This window comes from Geotrypetes seraphini, chromosome 11, assembly GCF_902459505.1.
Source record: "Geotrypetes seraphini chromosome 11, aGeoSer1.1, whole genome shotgun sequence".
In the NCBI taxonomy this organism is placed as follows: domain Eukaryota; kingdom Metazoa; phylum Chordata; class Amphibia; order Gymnophiona; family Dermophiidae; genus Geotrypetes; species Geotrypetes seraphini.
The window spans coordinates 79,649,532-79,670,870 of record NC_047094.1 but is presented as its reverse complement, the minus strand read 5'-3'; the positions used below and the strand labels follow the sequence as shown (position 1 = coordinate 79,670,870).

Sequence of the window (21,339 nt, the reverse complement as noted above, 5' to 3'; positions counted from 1 at the left end):
CTTCGATTTGGTCGACCATGTCATTCTGATTGACTGTCTGGAATCAATCGGTCTTTCAGGTAATGTGTTAAAATGGTTTTGGGATTTTTTGAGCAAACGGTCATATCAAGTGTATAGTGACAATAAAAAATCCTGTAGTTGGGTAATTTCTTGCGGAGTCCCGCAGGGCTCTCCTCTATCCCCTACATTGTTCAACATATACCTTGCCTCACTGTGGAACTTACTACAAAGCTTAAAAATTATATTTTATATCTCTGCTGATGATATCACCATAGTTATTCCACTTACTACTCTGACCTCTGAGACAAAGACTCATATATCATTCATTCTAGAACAAATTGAAGCTCAACACAGACAAAACTAAATTTTTCCTGGCAAGCCCTAACGACAAAATCAAAGACTCATCGATCTCCTTGAACGGTCAGGTCTTCCCTATTGACCATTCCATTAAAATTCTGGGAGTGACTCTGGACCGCCACCTTACTCTAAATGCTCACACAGATTTACTGGTTAAAAAATGCTTCTCGTTACTTTGGAAACTCAGAACCATCAGAAAATACTTTGATGCAGCATCTTTCCGCTTACTGGTTCAATCTTCCATCTTAAGCATGCTCAATTATTGCAACATTTACTTGGGATCCTTCAAAAAAACCATTCTAAGACTCAGAGTCATTCAAAATTCTGCAGTTCGACTGATTTTTGGGCTGAAGAAATGGGATCACATAAGCCCCTATTATCAAAAACTCCATTGGCTGCCCCTGGAGGCGCGAATTCTGTTTAAGTTCTCTTGTTTGTGTTATAAATCAATATTTGGTCTGGCCCCCACTTACCTAGTTTCCCAATTTAATCTGGCATGTTCTATTAGACCCAAACGAAGAATACATCTGTTCACCTATTCAACAATAAAGGCCTGCCACTACAAAAGATTCCTGGTCAGAACCCTCGCCTTCCAGACAGGCAAATGGAACGATTGGCTAAGTAACGTTATTACGCACTCCTCAACCTACCTCAATTTTAGAAAATTGATAAAAACGAGTTTGTTCAATTGATTTGTAAACTAAGAATTTTATAGCACTGCAAATTCAACCATTAACCTTAAGAACTATATAGCTTTCTACTTCTCCCTTTATATAAGATTGTATAGATGTCTTTGAATTGTTGACATCTTCGCTGATTGTCCAGCGCTTCTTGTTGTAAACCACCTCAAACTTTCATGGCTTTGGCGGTATATAAAAATAAAATTATTATTATTATTATTATCATCTCTGAAAAGAGATATAGCAGAAGTAAAAAAGGTACAAAGTGAGGTGACAAAAAGTTAAAGGAGATGAAATTACTTTATGTAAAAATATTAAACAGATTAAAGATTAGAGCTGTTGAACCTGGGGAAGAGATGACTGAGAGGGAATGTGGAAGAATTTTATAAACACACAAATGGGGTGGAATAAGTACCATATTTTGTATAGCCTGGTAGACTGATATAGTCCTTACGATTGGGTTATATACCTCACGGTTGCCAGCAGGTGGAGACTGAGAACAAACTTGTATATCAGGATAGCTTCCCCTCTTGCAATCTAGTCTTTGTTTTTTAGCACTATGAGCACTTTTAAAGGGGAAAAATGCTCATTGTGCTTCAGACACGAGGTACTCGTGGCCTGCCAGTGCTAGTGTTGTTCAGGCCGGAGTGGTGGGGGACTCTCGTCGGCAGCAGTTACAGGCGGCCAGGGCACCCCATTGCATGTACCTCGCGAGTTGGCTTCGGATCACTGGGAAGCCCAGACTTCCTCTGATACCCACACAGAGGGTTCTCCAGCCGCCAACTGTCAGGGTGAAAAAGGTTCCCTTACTTCTGGAGCGTCTGGGGATTCCCTTTTTGCGTCGGTTGGTTCCTTGGCCTCAGTGTCAGGAAAGTCCCAGGCTTTTCAGACACGACAGGCTGCAGGAGCTCTGATTTTGGCGGTTTCAGGTCCAATTTTGGCGGGAACCTCCTTCATTTCTGTTACCTCAAGTGACCTTCCCCCTGTTTTGGAAATACAGGGGCAAGGTAAGGCTGGGTCCTCTGCTGGGGCAGGGAGGCCCTTGTTGCCGCCGGGGTTTTTTCCCCCTGAATTTGTTGGCACTATGTAAAGCATATGTGCTGGCGGCTGGAGGTTCCATGTCTACTCCGGGGGGGGTAGGGGGGGTTGCCCTTGTCTCCTTCCCCGGTGCGGCCCCATACAGCAGCAGTTTTTGCCCCCTCTACTCCTCTCTCATCCAAGCGCCCGAGGATCTCTTGGGATGAGGATTTTTGCCCAGAGGTGCACGATGGTATTGATGAGGACCTGGACCCTTGGGGAGCTTTCCAGGATCCTCTTGGGGGGGTCTGATTCTGCCAGCGAGGGGTTCGAGCACCCCTTTGCTGGTGAAGATGCGTCTGTGGTACGCATTTTTCAGCGGGAAGAACTTCCTGAGCTAATTCTTCAGGTCTCCTCAGTTTTGCCCTTTGAGGACACCATGTCAGATCTCCCGCATACGGTGGACTCCTTGCTTAAGGGGATCCGCTCTGCTTCCCGCTCTTTTCCTATGCATCAGGATATTCAGGACATTATGCTCATACAGTGGCATGTGCCGGAAGCTTTCTTTCGTTTTGCATGCTCCATGGCCCGCCTGTATCCCATTCCTGAAGGGGATAGAGACACACTGAAGTCGCATGTGGTAGGCGCATGGTCTCAGCCATCTCTAAGCGGTATATTGTGCCTATGGAGGGTGGTGTGGCTCTGAAGGACCCTGAAGAGCTTAAGTTGGAGTCCCTTAAACAGAGCAGTGATGTGTGGGGGGCTGGTGGCTCGGACATGTTTTTGCTGGGCCTAGCATGTGCTTGACAGTAAATCTGAGGATTGAGAATTGCTAAAGCGCAAAGTGACAAAGATTGAATTGGGTGCTTCTTATCTTTCAGATGCCATATATGACCTCTTGCGAGCTTCTGCCAAGTTGTTGGCTTTTGCAGTGGCAGCTCGCTGCACCTTGTGGTTTCGCGCTTGGTCGGTGGATTCAGCGTCCAAAGCTAAGTTGACTAAGTTTCCCTTTAAAGGTTCTTTCTTGTTTGATGGAGGACCTAGACAAGTTGGTTCAGACTCACTGATTCTAAAGTGCCTCGTTTGCCTGAGGTTAGGCCTAGGCTGATGGCTCGAGGTGGGGCTGCTCATGGGCGTGATTTCCGCTGCTTCCGCCCTAGTCGATGGGCTGCCTCTTTTCATTCTCCTGGGCTCTCTAGAGGCAGGTTCTTTCAGTGCATGCAGTCCTTTGTGAGGTCCGCTGGGGTGCATGTAGTGCCCCCGCCGGTCCCCTGCCACCAGTCCTGCTCAATGACTCCTTGCTGGCGCCTGTCTTGGTTCCGGTGGGCGCACAGCTTAGGGCTTTTTATCTAAAGTGGGCAGACATCACGTGCGATCAGTGGATTCTGGAGGTGATTCGGGACGGTAATGCTCTGGAGTTTGCCCATTCTTTGCCAGACTGTGTGTGGATGCAGCAGGCCTTTTGTCAGACCCTTCAAAGATTGTTAGATCTTCACGCTGTGGTTCCAGTTTCTCCGCAGAAGTGGGGCACAGGTTGGTAGTCTATTTACTTTGTGGTGCCAAAGAAAGAAAGGACATTTTGGCCCATCCTGGATTTGAAGGGGGTCAACAGGGCTCTTCACATGCCTTCTACTTTCACATGGAAACTTTGCGGTCTGTGATTCTGGCGGTTCAGCAGGGGGAGTTTCTGACCTCTCTATATCTGACCGAGGCCTACTTGCATATTTCTATTCGGGCCTCCCATCATCGCTTCCTGCACTTTGCGATATTGGGGCAACATTATCAGTTCTGTGCACTTCCCGTTGGTCTAGCCACGGCTCTGCAGACGTTCACCAAGGTGATGGTGGTCTTTGTGGCGACGTTGCAAAAAGGGGACATTATCCCAGGACAAGCAGGCAGGTATTCTCACTAGTGGGGTGATGTCATCCGACAGAGCCCCGATACGGACATCTTGCAAGCATGTCTTGCTTGAAGAAACTCAGAAGTTTCGAGATGCCCGCACCGCGCATGCGCCAGTGCCTTCCCGCCCGATGTACCGGGCGTGTCTCCTCAGTTCTTTTCTTTCCGCGGAGCTGAGAAGTTTCACTTCAATCTGCGCTGACTGAATTTCAGTAAAATTTGCCTTCTTTGTACCACGTTTTTTGTTTATTTGATTTATTTCAACTTTAATTTAGTTTTTCTTTAAAAAAAAAAAAAAGTTAAAATTATTTCTTCCGGCGGTTCGGCCGGGCCGGCCTCGTGGCTTAGGCCCAGCGCCTTCGACCTTGTGGCGACGATTTTCCGGCCTATGTCCCGGCCAATCACCGGCTTTAAAAAGTGCAGCAAGTGCCAGCGTGCGATTTCGTTGACGGACCCGCACTCAGGTACCGCCTTCCACTGTCCCTCCGGTGGTCATCAAAGTGCCTAAAGCTAGCAAGCAGAAGCACTTGGCCGCAAAGGAGCGCGAAGACCGTGCTGGAGGACCCCCTTTCGGTGCGGATCCCTCCATATCGGCTTCGCTGCGATCCCTGCTGGAAGCTCAGTTTGTCGAGCTTATGCAGTCTATGGGACCCCGGCTTATCGCCTCCATTCAGGGTGACGTCCCGGTTCCGGGGGGCGGACCGCCCCCTCCCCTCCTCCTCGTCGTTCGATCTCACTTCTCGACGAGGAGGATCGGCGGAGAGCGGCGGGAGCCTCGAGGCGGGCTTCCTTTAGTGATATGCCGCCTTTGGAGCCCATCACACCTCCTCGACATCAGAGTACTATGTCAGCCCCTGATAATCGGAGTCCTGGGCATACCGCATCGCAGGAAGAGTTCTTCCGCACTCCATACCAGGCCTGGGTGGCATCGCGTGAGTCCGCATCCTTGCCACCTCTACGATCCACTGCATCTAGTCCCATCCATTCCTTGGAGGCTTTGGGGGACCGTGCGATGCATAGGAGGTCTCGTTCCCCATCCCGGCACCGGGAGGGGCATCGATCTCGACACTCATCTCGACACTCCTCGCGTCATTCGGAGGTGTCTCCACAAAAGAAGATGCAGCGTATGGGATACTCCTCGTCGGATTTATCCCCGCCTCAGGGACCGGAGTATGAGGAACCATCTACCTCCTATTCTCCTTGCCGATCCCAGCTCTCTCTGGACCCGGAGGCTTCCACTTCTTCTAGTCCGTCTCGCCGGCCGGCGCTGGCGGACCAACTGTCCTTTTCCTCCTTCCTCCGACAAATGGCGGATGACTTGGATGTAACTTTGGACACTGGTTCTCGATATTCTAAGGAGTATCTAGACACCATGAATTTGCTTCATCCTCCGGCGGAGACGCTCTGGCTTCCTCTGCATAAACTGCTTGACCAGACTTTCATGCGCTGTTTTGAGACACCATATTCCATCCCTGCAGTTCCCAGTAAGTTGGATGCTCGATACCGCATCGTCCACCACAAAGGGTTTGAGGGGGCGCAACTATCTCATCAGTCCCTCCTGGTCGAGTCCTCCCTCAAACGATCTCATCCCTCCCAGGTTTACGCCTCAGTACCACCGGGCCGAGAAGGGAGGACGATGGATAAGTTTGGTAGACGTATCTACCAGAACTCTATGATGGCGTCTCGAGTGCTCAATTACAATTTCTTCTTCTCTTCATATTTGGACTTCTTCTTGCCGGTGCTCCGCAAGTTCATACCTTTTATCGATGCTCAGGCTCGATACGAGTTTGAAGAGGTGGTGGCGACCCTTTCCCAGTTACTCCTCCAGCTGATGCAATTCTCCTACGATGCCTTCGAGCTCTCGGCACGTGCTGCTGCCTGTTCGGTAGCCATGCGTCGCCTGGCATGGCTTCGTACGATTGATATGGATCCGAACCTCCAAGACAGACTTGCAAATGTGCCTTGTGCGGGGGCGGATCTGTTCGATGAGTCTATTGAGACTGTTACTAAGAAGCTTTCGGATCATGAGAAGTCCTTCCAGTCTATCCTACGGCCTAAACCCAAGCCTCAACAGTCTCGACCCACTAGGCCGCCTCTGATTTACCAGCGGCGTTATCAGCCGAGGCAGACTCTCTTGCGAGGCAACCTGCGAAGAGACAGCCTCCCCAGAAGCCTCAGCAAAAGCCTCAGATGCCGGCTGCACCCAAGGCTACTCAACCTTTTTGACTCTCTTCCAGGGAGCATAACCAACCTCGTTCTGTCTCCCCCCGTTTTTCCCATTGGGGGTCGTCTCCATCATTTTTGTCATCGATGGGAGACAATCACCACGGACCTTTGGGTCCTTACCATCGTAAGAGAGGGATACTCTCTTCATTTCCAATGGGTCCCCCCGGACCACCTGCCAAGAGAGTATCCTTCAAACTTGACGCAGACTGCTCTTCTCCTCCAGGAGGCTCAGGCTCTGCTTCGGCTTCGGGCCGTCGAGCCGGTTCCATTAGATCCACTTAAGGAACTAATTTTTGTTTAGAACTCTGCTCAGAGACATGAAGGCTGAAAACTCGGCCTCACCTACCAATCATTGCAGTGTTCAAAAAGGATTTTAAATTTAAAGTACCTTTGAATATGCTAGCTAAAAAGCTATGCTGAGAGTATAAATACTTCCATGAGTTTTATAGTTATGAAAAAAGACTTAGCTTTGAATAGTGACTGGTTCCGACGTGCACGTTTCGTGGCTGTGTCAGGGAACCGACAATACAGCTGGATTTGGAGCTGGTAGTGAAGTCACATGCACTTAAAAAGCTAGATCTCTCAAAAAGACGTTTAAGTGCATGTGACTTCACTACCAGCTCCAAATTCAGCTGTATTGTCGGTTCCCTGACGCAGCCACGAAACGTGCACGTCGGAACCAGTCACTATTCAAAGCTAAGTCTTTTTTCATAACTATAAAACTCATGGAAGTATTTATACTCTCAGCATAGCTTTTTAGCTAGCATATTCAAAGGTACTTTAAATTTAAAATCCTTTTTGAACACTGCAATGATTGGTAGGTGAGGCCGAGTTTTCAGCCTTCATGTCTCTGAGCAGAGTTCTAAACAAAAATTAGTTCCTTAAGTGTATTGATGAACTAGTGGTGACTTTATTTTTGTTCTACTGACCTCTTGAGTCACTCGATAGTAATTTTGATTTGAATAAGTTACCCCTGCATATCTTTTTTGACTTGGTTCCATTAGATCAGCAAAACCGGGGGTTTTACTCCCGGTACTTCCTGGTCCCGAAGAAGACGGGCGATCTGCGTCCCATTTTGGACCTTCGAGTCCTCAACAAGTTTTTGGTCAAGGAGCGGTTCCGTATGCTGACCCTTGCTTCTCTCTATCCCCTCCTCGAGCAGAACGATTGGTTATGCTCTCTGGACCTCAAGGAGGTCTACACTCACATTCCTATTCATCCGGCCTCCCGCAAGTTCCTCAGATTTCGGGTGGGACATCTACATCTGCAGTATCGAGTGCTTCCATTCGGCCTTTCCTCGTCTCCCAGAGTCTTCACGAAGTGTCTGGTGGTGGTGGCCGCTGCACTCCGGAACATGGGTCTTCAGGTGTTTCCATACCTCGACGACTGGCTCATCAAGGCACCGTCGGCTCCAGAGGTCATTTCGGCGACCTTGACTACAATTTGTTTCCTGCAGAGTTTGGGCTTCGAGATCAACTTCCCCAAGTCACATCTTCAGCCCACCCAGTCTCTCCCCTTTATCGGGGCTGTCCTGGATACAATTCAACTTCGAGCATTCCTTCCTCCTCAACGCATGGATGCTCTCCTTCTACTCTGCCAGTCGGTGTCTTCTCGCCAATCCATCTCAGCGAGACACATGATGGTCCTCTTGGGCCACATGGCATCTACAGTTCATGTGACGCCTTTTGCCAGACTACATCTCAGAATTCCTCAATGGACCCTGGCATCTCAGTGGACTCAGGTGTCCGACCCGTTGTCCCGTCACATTGTAGTCACTCCTGCTCTACGGCAGTCTCTTCTCTGGTGGATGACCTCTTCGAATCTATCCAGAGGTTTGCTGTTTCACTCTCCTCCCCACCAGAAAGTTCTCACGACCGATTCATCGAACTATGCATGGGGGGCTCATCTGGATGGTCTTCGCACTCAGGGGTTCTGGACCAGTGCGGAACGACTCCATCAAATCAATCTTCTGGAGCTCAGAGCCATCGTCAATGCTCTCCAAGCTTTTCAGCATCTGCTTCACGACATGGTGGTCCTTATTCGCACAGACAATCAGGTCGCCATGTATTATGTCAACAAACAAGGGGGCACGGGCTCGGCCCCTCTTTGCCAGGAAGCTCTTCGAGTCTGGGATTGGGCGGTTCGCCACAACACCTTCCTCAAAGCTGTCTACATTCAGGGGAAAGACAACGTCTTGGCAGACAAATTGAGTCATCTTCTCCAGCCTCACGAATGGACGCTTCACTCCGACCCCCTTCATCAGATATTTGCTCAGTGGGGAACGCCTCAGATAGACCTCTTTGCAGCCCCCCACAACTTCAAACTGCCTCAGTTTTGCTCCAGGATCTACACTCCTCATCGCCTCGAGGCAGACGCCTTTCTACTGGATTGGGGGAATCGCTTCCTATATGCGTTTCCTCCATTTCCTCTCATTCAAAAGACTCTGGTCAAGTTGAGATCAGACCATGCCACCATGATTCTGATTGCTCCTCGGTGACCCAGACAACCTTGGTACTCCCTTCTACTTCAACTGAGCAGCAGGGAGCCAGTACTTCTTCCAGTGTTTCCTTCACTACTTACTCAACATCAAGGTTCATTACTTCATCCCAACCTGCAGTCCCTCCACCTGACAGCTTGGTTCCTTTCAACATAACTCCTCACCAGTTCTCTCAAGCAGTGAGGGAGGTCTTGGAGGCTTCCAGGAAGCCTGCTACTCGACAATGCTATTCCCAAAAATGGACTAGATTTTCTTCCTGGTGTATTTCCAATGCCACGGAACCTCAGCGAGCTTCCCTATCTTCTGTATTGGACTATCTTCTACACCTGTCTCAGTCTGGTCTCAAGTCTACCTCTATACGAGTCCACCTGAGTGCTATTGCGGCTTTCCATCAGCCTCTACAGGGGAAACCTTTGTCTGCTCATCCTGTGGTTTCCAGATTTATGAAAGGTCTTTTTCATGTCAACCCTCCTATCAAACCTCCTCCTGTGGTTTGGGATCTCAATGTTGTCCTGTCTCATCTCATGAAGCCTCCGTTTGAACCTCTCAACAAGGCTCCACTTAAGTATCTCACCTGGAAGGTGGTTTTTCTGGTGGCCCTCACGTCTGCTCGCCGGGTCAGTGAGCTTCAGGCCCTAGTGGCGGATCCACCGTTCACTGTATTCCATCATGACAAGGTGGTTCTTCGTACTCATCCAAAATTCTTGCCTAAAGTGGTCTCTGAATTTCACATCAACCAATCCATCGTGCTTCCAGTGTTCTTTCCAAAGCCTCATTCTCACCCTGGAGAATCTGCTTTACACACTCTGGACTGTAAACGTGCTTTAGCTTTCTACTTGGATCGCACAAAGCCACACAGAACTGCTCCTCAACTTTTCGTCTCCTTTGATCCAAACAAGTTGGGACGACCTGTATCGAAGCGCACCATCTCCAACTGGATGGCGGCTTGTATCTCTTCCTGCTATGCCCAGGCTGGATTATCCCTTCCCTGTAAGGTCACAGCCCATAAGGTCAGAGCAATGGCAGCCTCTGTTGCCTTCCTCAGATCGACACCGATTGAGGAGATTTGTAAGGCTGCCACTTGGTCCTCGGTTCATACATTCACCTCTCATTATTGTCTGGATACTTTCTCCAGACAGGATGGACAGTTTGGCCAAGCATGTTACAAAATTTGTTCTCTTAAGTTGCCAACTCTCCCACCATCCCATTGGGGTTAGCTTGGAGGTCACCCACTAGTGAGAATACCTGCCTGCTTGTCCTGGGATAAAGCAATGTTACTTACCGTAACAGTTGTTATCCAGGGACAGCAGGCAGCTATTCTCACGTCCCATCCACCTCCCCTGGGTTGGCTTCTCAGGCTAGCTACCTGAACTGAGGAGACACGCCCGGTACATCGGGCGGGAAGGCACTGGCGCATGCGCGGTGCGGGCATCTCGAAACTTCTGAGTTTCTTCAAGCAAGACATGCTTGCAAGATGTCCGTATCGGGGCTCTGTCGGATGACATCACCCCACTAGTGAGAATAGCTGCCTGCTGTCCCTGGATAACAACTGTTACGGTAAGTAACATTGCTTTCTAGTTCATCCCTACCTGGACGACTGGTTGATTCTAGTGAAGTCATTACAGGAGAACACCTGGGTCAAGGCTCGGGTGGTGGAGTTTCTGCAGTTGCTGGGCTGGGTAGTTAATCTTGCCAAGAGCTGCCTGTCTCCCTCTCAGCTCCGGGAGTATCTAGGAGTGCTGTTCAACACCTTCTTGGGGAAAGTCTTCCTTCTGGAGGCCCGGGTAAGCAAATCGCAATGTCAGATTCGCCTGCTTATGGTGTCCTGGTGTTCTCGGGCACAGGAGTTCCTCCAAGTCTTGAGGTTGATGGCGGCTTCCCTCGATGCAGTGAGGTTGTCGCGGGCCCACATGCTTCCCCATCAGTATGTGCTTCTTTGGAGGTGGTTGCATCAGAGGCATAGTCTGGATCACCATGTTCCGGGCTTACCTCGAGGCAGTCTTCATTGGTGGCTCCAGACCCCCCCCATCTTATACCAGGGGCGAGTCTGGATCAGCTGAAGTGGACAGTGCTGCTCACGGATACCAGTCTTCTCGGTTGGGGAGCTCAGTATTTAGGCCACTTAGCTCAGGGTACCTGGTCCATGGAGGAGGTTTCTTGGTCATTCAATGTCTTGAGACCAGAGCCATCCGTCTGGCATTTTTAGTCTTCCAGTCCTTTCTGATGGGCAAGAAAGTCAGGGTTCTGTCGGACAATGCCACGGTGGTGGCCTATGTCAATCATCGGGGGCATCAGGAGCACTTTGGTGGCACAGGAGGCGGCACTGCTTATGGTCTGGGCAGAGTTGCACTTTCAAGAAATATCAGCATCCTATATAGCCGGAGTGGAGAATGTTCAAGCGGATTTCCTAAATCGTCACGTGCTAGATCCCGGAGAGTGGTGTCTAAGCCCGGTGGCCTTTCAGTTGATAGTGCAGTTTTGGGGTCAGCCCCTCATGGACCTGATGGCCACAAGTGTCAAATGCCAAAACACCCCGCTTCTTCAGTCATCAAAGAGATGGTCAGGCCGAGGGCCTGGATGCTCTGGTTCAACCATGGCCAAAGGAGGGGCTGTTGTATATGTTCCTTCTGTGGCCATTAGTGGGCAGAGTTCTTCGCATAATTCACCATCTGGGCCTTGTGGTTCTGGTGGCTTCGGACTGGCCTCGACGTCCGTGGTATGCGGATCTGGTGAGGCATCTGGTGGCGGATCCTTTTCTGACTCATGGTTCCATTCCAATGTTTGATCCAGGTCCCTTCTGTTTTATGGCTTGGCTGTTGAAAGGTGTCGCCTAGGTAAGATGGGGAATTCAGATAAAGTGATCTCAACTCTCTCAGGGTCCCGGAGGCTTTCCACCTCTCGGGCTTATGTGAGGGTTTGGTGTCTTATTTGAGGAGTGGTGTGCTGCGCGTGGAGTGGTCTCTTTTCGCGCTTTCCTGCCTAACATCCTAGAGTTTTTGCAGGATGGCCTGGACAGGGTCCTGGCTTGGTCTTCTCTACTGGTTTAGCTTGCGGCCTTGTCAGCCTTTCGTGGGTTGTTGAAAGATCAGCGTTTGACTGCCATTCCAGATGTGATTCTCTTCTTGCTGGTGGCCAAATTGCTCAAGCCTCCTGTACTACCCTCTGTTCCATCTTGGGATCTGAATCTGGTTCTGTTAGTTCTTGTGCGCCCTCCTTTTGAACCATTGGGTGACTACTCTTTGAAGGATCTTAATCTTAAAGCGGTCTTCTTGGTGGCCATTACTTCAGCTAGATGTGTTTCTTAGCTGCAAGCTTTTTCTTGTAGGGCTCCCATCTTGGACTTTTCTAGGGAACAGATTGTCTTGAGGCCTGTTTCTTCCTTTCTGCCAAAGGTAGTTTCTCCTTTTCATGTCAATCAGGCAGTGGTCCTCCCGGTGTTGGGTAGCCGGGAGGGCTCTTCCCGAGCAGAGACAGTTGCGCAAGTTAGATGTCAGTCGGGTCCTTCACTCTTTTGTGCAGAGGACCCAGTAGATAAGGAAATCAGATCATCTCTTTTTCTTGCGGGTCCTCGTAAGGGGGATGGCTCTTCTAAGGCTACTATAGTGTGCTGCATCAAGGAGACTATTGCTTCTGCTTATCTTCTGAAGAAGAAGCCTGTTCCAGATTTTCTCAAGGCTCATTCCACTAGGGGTCAGGCAGCTTCTTGGGCTGTCTTCTCTAGTTCCTCCAGTGAATATTTGCAAGGCTGCAGTTTGGTCTTCTCTGCATTCCTTTGTAAGAAACTACCATTTGGATATTCAAGCGTGTTGGGACACAGTATTCGGTGAATGTGTTCTGGTGTCGGCCTTTGGTATGTCCCTTTCGTAAGAACTATGCCAGTCTACCAGGCAATACAAAAGGAGAAATTAGGTTCTTACCTGCTAATTTTCTTTCAGTTAGCCTGTAGACTGGTATAGTCTTTGTGCAGTGATTGTGGGTTTTGTTTTGCTCGCGTGCAGATTTTGAGTTTTTCTGCGGGTTCTAGTATTTTTCTCGGGCCGGGGAGAAGTAAGAACAGTGGCTATGGCTCAGCTGGCTTAACAGGTGAGCTGTGGGGATGTTTTCTATACCAGGATTCAGTTCTACACATGTTCCAACAGTAGTTTACCAGTGTTCGGAGTGTGCTATACTGTTTTCAGTTGAAGTCTTTCCTAGCTTCTGCTTGGCTATTCGGCAGATTGGATTGCAAGTGGGGAAGCTATCCTGATATACAAGTTTGTTCTCAGTTTTCACCTGCTGGTAGCAGTGAGGTATATAACCCATTCATAAGGACTATACCAGTCTACAGGCTAACAGAAATAAAATTAGCAGGCAAGAACCTAATTTCTCCATATTACCAATCCTTATTATTTATATCAATATTTTTAAACTTTAAACTACCTTAGAAGTGCTCAGAACCTTTAGATGAAAGGTAGAGGACTCGCAAACGGGGACAAGCCCCCAAATGCAGACCCCCCTGGTCTATCACAGCACTTTAACTGATAGGGAATCTTTTTTTATTTAGGTTTTTAAATTTTTTGTGTTCATGTTTAAAATGCTAAGTGCTCCCACATGCATGCTTCAAATTTATTTTCAAAACTAGTATCCAGTGTCCCAATTTTGGTGAAAAAAAAAAGTATTCTATGATAGAAATGTTGGATTCTGAATCGTTTCGCCCTCGTAAAGAGGTCGCAGGAGCGCCGGGCCGAGCAGCCTTCCTCACCCGACGTGGGCTGCTTCAGAAAACCCACCACTCCTTGCTACGACCAAGAGGACTCCTTTTTACCTATAATAAATACATAAAAGACATTTAATTGCTAAAATATTACTTGTGGTTAGTTGTAAAATCAGCTTCCATGATGTTGCTGCTGGAGGGTACCTTCCGTTCTTCAAAACTACAGTTCCTGTTTGTGACATCACTCCTGCTTCAGCTTGTTAAAATGCTGAAGCTAAGAAACGCCCATCACTCAACCTCACAATTGAGGCCAAGGGGGGGTTACTGTCTGCCAATAAAATATCCATGCTTGTTCCCTCTTCCAGAGAAATGCTTGTGTATTGCCACCCCACTGAAACAGGGCATTCCAAAACCACATATCTCAATTTCCTGCCAATGAACTGTTAAGGGTGCAGCCAGATCCCCCCCCGCCGTATCTTGCTTAAGTGTTCTACCATCCTGACTCGAATGCTTCTGGTAGTATGACCTATGTAAAATAGATGACACAGGCATTCAATCACATATACCATCCATACTGATTCACAGTTGGTTTTATATTGTAAATGGTGAATGAGTCCCAGGCGTGAATGAACCAATGTACTTGTTTTAATAGCATATTTAGACACTGTGCAGTGACCACATTGGTCATGTTCTCTATCATAGTCACATGGCTGGGGTTCTGATCTTAAAAATTGGGATCTAGACACCAAATTTAGTTTAGTTTTTACGCCGGGAATATACAAACCGGGGTAAATCTTTAAATTGTTCATGAGCCAGTAATATAAACCAATGCTTTTGGACAATCTTATTATTATTATTTTTTAATTTATCCATTTTAATAGTTAACAATATCAAACGATACTAAGGAAAAAAAGGTTTTTAACAACAAATTAAAAGTAATATACAATCACAAAAAATCCTTTTCAAGTCCACAACAATGGGGAGCAATGCTACTTACAAACTAACAAAGTATAAGGAAAATTAAGAGATTGTTCTTGATTCATATGAATCTAGACATTCCCAACAAATTCGGGACTTTGACATCCTACAGAACAGTGAATGGCCTTGTCCCTGTACTCGCAGTGACCCAGTTTTTTTTGTCACAGTTTCAGCGGGTTACCCATGGCTATCCGTGGATAACAACCATTATCCCAGGACAAGCAGGCATGATATTCTCACATGTGGGTGACGTCATCTACGGAGCCCCGATGCGGAAGCATTTTCAAGCAAACTTGATTGAAGATTTAAGTTTGCTCTGCTGCTCCACGCATGCGTGCCTTCCCACTCCACTAGGGGGTGCATCCCCTCGTGGTCTCCAGTTCAAAATTTTCCGCTGAGCCTAGAAGTCGTGTTTTTTCAGGCTCTGCCCCAACTGCCTTCTAGCACCGCAATTTTTCTTGTTTTTCATCGTTTAAGTCACTGTGCGCAAAATTTTTTCTTCTTCAACTTGATTCCTGCTTTGTTTGACCGACCCGGAGGCTTCCGGGTCCCCGTGGCCGCGTGGCTACTCGAGCCGCGACCACTTTCGATTCTATGTCCCGGCCTTTGACTGGCTTTAAAAAGTGCACCCGGTGCGAGCGGCTTCTTTCCATCACAGACCCACATCGCCGGTGCATCCTCTGCCTGGGGGGCCGCTCATCCAACCGACTCCTGTCCCCAGTGCGCTACTTTCCAGAACCGGGCCCTCCGTCGAAGGAAAGCCCGCATGGCGGATCTTTTCGCCCCAGACCAACCTTCTACCTCGGCCTCGAGGTCGGCCCTGGCCTCGGCCCCAGCCTTGACCTCGGCCCCGAATACCTCGGCATCGCCTCGAGACTCGACTCCGAAGTCCTCGGGACAACAGAAAGCCTCGGCTCCGGGTAAGTCCCCTCTTCCCTCTTCAGGTTCTGTACCAGCGAAGAAACCAACCTCGGGGACACCGGCGACGCATGGCGGAAGTCCCATGCTTACAGCCCCGACGAAGCCCTCCAAGCCTTCGGGCCGTGCCTCCACCACACGGGAATACTCTGATACGAGGTCGCCCCCGGTGGAGTACACCGAGGCAGGGGACATGCCTTCGATGCTTCCGTGCCCGTCTTCCAGGACTTACTCCGAGCAATGATCTCGTCGGAGCTGTCCGCTGCAATGGCCCATCTACAACCGGCCTCTGCCTCGACCTCGACCTCGACCCCGCATGTGCCAGACCAGCCTGAGCCTCGCGTCGAGCCACCTCGGGGAAAAGTGCGCAAACTTCGCCGCATCTCATCCTCCTCGGACTCCTCGCCGAGGCACCCGAGGCGCTCTCCCTCCACAGACCGCCACAGGGCAAAACGTCGGGCTAAACCAACAGAAACCTCGAACCGCCGTACCTCTAAGAAGGCCCGGGGTTCCCCCACTCTACGAGGCCGTTCACCTACACCTCGTACGGGACCGCTGAAGGTGGCAGAGTTATCACTCTCCAACCCACGCATCCTCCGAACTCCCCCCTCGGACTGGGGCTCCGAACCGAGGTTTCGGGCTTTCACCAAGGGAGTCCGGGTTGAGGTCACCGATTCGACATCGATCGGTACCCCGAACCCCGGCATCGTCTCCGAGGGGCTCCTTGAGACGTCGGAGATCCACGACCCCGGAACACTTTCACAGTACTTCCCCGATCTCGGAGCTTGGATCGGAGCAGGAACCTCGCTACTCGAGGGAAGCCTCCCCTATCTTCTCCACCCGACGGAGGTCTCGTTCACCGACCCCCCCCACGGGGCCTCGGGAACATCCCGACCATCCTTCTCACGCTTTGTCCAGGACATGGGCCACGCCTTGAATTTAGACCTCCAGTCCGACTCCAGATACTCTAAAGAGTACCTAGCGGAACTGGATATGCCATCACTACCCAGAGAGTCCCTTCGCTTACCGCCTAACCCGATACTCCAACAGGCTCTCTTCAGGAACCTGGAGACCCCCTATATGGTCACAGCCGTGCCCATATAAATGGAGGCCAAGTACCGTACAGTACCCTTTCCGGGATTTGAACAACCACAGCTCTCCCACCAGTCGCTGTTAGTAGAATCCTTCTTAAAAAAGGCTCACCCCTCCCGGGTCTCAGCGGCGGTCCCCCCAGGCCGAGAAGGCCGAACCCTAGACAAGTTCGGCAGGAGACTATATCAAAATGCGATGATGGCCTCTAGGGTGCAAAGCTACATTTTCACCTTCACATCCTACCTCAAACACCTCATTGGACTACTGAGAGCCTTTGAGACTGACCTACCGGCCTCCCGCCAAGGAGCCTTTAGCCTACTTTTGGAATCCCTCTCCAACCTACGCCTCCATCTATTCCACGCGGCCTACGATGGCTTCGAACTCTCCTCCAGAGAGTCAGCTTTTGCTATCGCCATGCGCCGACTAGCTTGGCTACGCCTGGTCGACATGGACCCCAACTTACAGGACCGGTTGGCTAACCTCCCCTGCGTGGGAAAAGAACTGTTCGATGACACTATCGAGGCGGCTACAAAACGCCTCTCCGAACACGAACGCTCATTTGCCTCCCTCGTCTGACAAAAGCCCAAACCGCCCGCGTCCAGGCCGTATAGGGCCCCTCCGCGCCGCTACCCACAAAAATCCACTCCTGCCTTCTCGCGGCCTCCACCCAGGCATCCGCAAGCCCACCACCGGGCCATGCCCAAGTCCCAACCGCCTGCGACTACCAAACCATCCCCGTCCTTTTGACGGGATACGCGGAAGGGGGCGGGCCCCCTCCGCCATAGTCCCAAGCCTCCTTCCCATCGGGGGTCGCCTCAAAGCCTTTTACCCTCGCTGGGAACAAGTCACGTCGGACGCATGGGTCCTTGGCGTGATCTCATCAGGATACTCTCTCAACTTTCGGACCATTCCTCCGGAAAACCCCCCAAGGAATTGCCCTCCCAACCGGACGCAGCTACCCCTACTCCTCTCCGAAGCTCGAGACCTGCTTCGCCTGAGAGCAGTGGAGAAGATTCCCCCCGGCCAACGGGGGAAGGGCTTCTACTCCCGTTACTTCCTGGTACCGAAATAAACGGGAGGCTTACGCCCAATACTAGACTTGAGACGCCTCAACAAATTTCTGATACGAGAAAAATTTCGGATGCTCTCCCTACCGACCCTCTACCCCCTGATCGACGAGGGCGACTGGCTCTGCTCCCTCGATCTGAAGGAGGCGTACACACATGTCCCAGTGCACCCCGCTCACCGCAAGTTCTTGCGTTTTCAGGTAGGGGACTGGCACCTACAATACCGTGTCCTTCCCTTCGGCCTAGCATCGTCACCTCGGGTCTTCACCAAGTGCCTCGTGGTGGTCGCAGCAACCTTACGCTCCCAGGGCCTCCAGGTATTCCCCTACCTGGATGACTGGCTGATCAAAGCCCCGTCTAGGGAAGCGGTTATCTCAGCGACCCAACAGAGTATTACCTACCTACAAAGTCTGGGGTTCGAGATAAACTTCCCAAAATCCCAACTACGCCCCTCCCAGTCCCTACAGTTCATCGGGGCCACGCTGGACACTGTTCGCCTCCGTCCCTTCCTCCCCCCTCCGCGTCTAGAGGCGTTAGTAAGCCTGAGTCGAAGGTTTTCCCTGCTGACCTCGGTATCAGCTCGGCAGATGATGACTCTTCTGGACCAAATGGCCTCCACTGTCCACGTCACACCCTTCGCCCGCCTCCATCTGAGAATTCCTCAATGGACCCTGGCCTCTCAATGGCGTCAAGACCGGGACCCGATCGACCGCCCCGTGACAGTGACGCCTTCTTTGCAATGATCGCTCTGCTGGTGGGCCGACTCTTCAAATCTTTCCAAAGGTTTGCTCTTCCTCACCCCACCCCACAGCAAGATACTCACCATGGACTCGTCGGAGTACGCTTGGGGAGCCCATCTGGACGGCCTACGCACTCAAGGGATGTGGTCAGCAGAAGACCGTCGCTGCCACATCAACGTGCTAGAGCTTCGGGCCATCTATCTCGCAGCTGTAGCTTTTCAACATCTGCTCCACGACCGAGTGGTTCTCATCCGAACCGACAACCAGGTAGCAATGTACTACGTAAACAAACAAGGGGGAACAGGGTCTTGGTTCCTTTGCCGGGAAGCCCTGCGCTTCTGGAAATGGGCAATCTCCAACAACACCTTCCTTCGAGCGGTGTACATACAAGGAGAACAAAACTGTCTGGCGGACAGACTCAGCCGCCTCCTCCAGCCACACGAGTGGTCACTGCACTCTCAGATCCTACGACAAGTGTTCGAAAAGTGGGGGACGCCTCAAATAGATCTATTCGCATCCCCCCACAACCACAAGCTGCCTCTCTTCTGCTCCCGGATGTACTCCCCGGACCGGCTCGAGGCCGACGCCTTCCTCTTCGACTGGGAGGGAAGGTTCCTATACGCGTTTCCGCCGTTTCCTCTGATACTGCGGACGCTTGTCCACCTGAAAACAGTACAAACCACCCTGATCCTGATTGCTCCTCGCTGGCCACGCCAGCCTTGGTTTTCCCTTCTGCTTCAACTCAGTGTCAGAGATCCACTGCCTCTGCCTCTGTTTCCCTCTCTACTATCACAGGGTCAGGGTTCGCTGTTACATCCCAATCTTCAATCTCTTCATCTGAATGCTTGGTTTCTCTCCCCCTGACTGCTCTCCCCGTGTCTCAATCAGTCAAGGAGATATTGGAGGCCTCTAGAAAGACCTCGACGAGAACCTGCTACTCCCAAAAGTGGACCAGATTCTCAACCTGGTGCTCCTCCCACAGCCAGGACCCGGTGTCGGTCCCCGTCCCTCTGGTCCTTGACTATTTACTTCAACTATCTCATTCCGGCCTAAAGACCAACTCCATTCGAGTACACCTCAGTGCGATTGTGGCCTTTCATCAGCCCCTGGAAGGGAAAGCCCTCTCGCTCCATCCCTTAGTCTCTCGCTTCATGAAGGGTCTTCTGAATGTCCACCCTCCTCTCAAACCCCCTCCGGTGGTTTGGGACCTCAACGTGGTTCTGGCTCAACTAATGAAACCTCCATTTGAGCCCCTAGACAAATGGCATCCAAAATTCCTAACTTGGAAGGTAATTTTCCTGCTTGCGCTCATGTCCGCTCGGCGGGTTAGTGAGTTACAGGCTCTGGTAGCGGACCCACCCTTCACGGTATTCCATCACGACAAGGTGGTACTCCGCACACATCCAAAGTTCTTGCCTAAAGTAGTGTCTGATTTTCACCTCAATCAGTCCATTGTCTTACCTGTGTTTTTTCCCAAGCCCCACTCTCACCCCGGAGAGGTGGCGCTCCATACTCTTGACTGTAAGAGAGCGTTGGCCTTTTACCTCCAATGTACTCAGTCAAACCGGAAAGTCCCACAATTGTTTTTGTCCTTCGACTCAAACCGGTTAGGTCACCCAGTCTCCAAGCGCACCTTGTCCAACTGGTTGGCCGACTGCATCTCCTTATGCTACGCTCAGGCTGGTCTCACGCTGCATGGTCGAGTAACAGGACACAAGGTCCGAGCGATGGCAGCCTCCGTAGCGTTCCTCAGGTCCACACCTATTGAGGAAATCTGCAAGGCTGCCACGTGGTCTTCGGTTCATACCTTCACCTCCCACTACTGTCTGGACTCTGTCCAGGAGCGATGGCCGGTTCGGCCAATCGGTTTCACGAAATCTATTTGCTTAAATTGCCAACTTCCCTCCATCCCTTTTCAGTCAGTTTGGAGGTCACCCACATGTGAGAATATCATGCCTGCTTGTCCTGGGATAAAGCACAGTTACTTACCGTAACAGGTGTTATCCAGGGACAGCAGGCATATATTCTCACAACCTGCCCACCTCCCCGAGGTTGGCTTCTTTGCTAATTAAGTGAACTGGAGACCACGAGGGGATGCACCCCCTAGTGGAGCGGGAAGGCACTCATGCATGGAGCAGCAGAGCAAACTTAAATCTTCAATCAAGTTTGCTTGAAAATGCTTCCGCATCGGGGCTCCATAGATGACGTCACCCACATGTGAGAATATATGCCTGCTGTCCCTGGATAACACCTGTTACGGTAAGTAACTGTGCTCAGTCGTTTTCTACTCCAAAGTATACAGATTAAGATGTTTAAGTCTGTCCCTATATGCCTTATTATGAAGACCATACATCATTTTAGTAGCCTTCCTATGGACCGACTCCATCCTTTTTATCATCTTTTTAAAGGTGCAGCCTCCAGAATTGTACACAATATTCTAATTGAGGTCTCACCAGAGCCTTATACAGAAGCATCAATATCTCCTTTTTCCTACTGGCCATACCTCTCCGTATGCAACCTAGCATCCTTCTAGCTTTCGCTGTCACCTTTTTAACCTGTTTGACCAACTTAAGATCATCACATACAATCACACCCAAGTCCTGGTCTTCTGTCTTGCACATAAGTTCTTCACCTCCTAAACCAGGGGTCCCAAAGTCCCTCCATGAGGGCCGCAATCCAGTCGGGTTTTCAGGATTTCCCCAATGAATATGCATGAGATCTATGTGCATGCATTGCTTTCAATGCTTATTCATTAGAGAAATCCTGAAAACCCGACTGGATTGCGGCCCTCAAGGAGGGACTTTGAGATCCCTGTCCTAAACTGTACTGTTCCCTCTGGTTTTTGCAGCCCAAATGCATGACCTTGCATTTCTTAACATTAAATTTTAGCTGCCAAATTTCAGATCATTCTTCAAGCTTCGTCAGGTCTTTCTTTGTGTTATTCACACGATCCAGCATATCTACTGTATTGCAGATTTTGGTATCATCTGCAAAGAGGCAAATCTTACCCAACAACCCTTCAGCAATATCATTTATGGAAATGTTAAAAAGAACAGGCCCAAGAACAGAACCTTGAGGCACACCACTGGTAACATCCCTTTCTTCAGAGTGATCTCCATTGATCACTACCCTCTGTCACCTTCCACTCAACCAGTTCCTGACCCAGCCTGTCACT

General features: G+C 50.2%; 1 protein-coding gene across 2 annotated transcripts in view; it reads left to right on the top strand.

Annotated features, from left to right (window-relative positions):
- USF2 (upstream transcription factor 2, c-fos interacting) overlaps positions 1–21,339 on the top strand; it is a 292,290-nt gene that overhangs the window by 60,133 nt on the left and 210,818 nt on the right. The window lies entirely within an intron of this gene.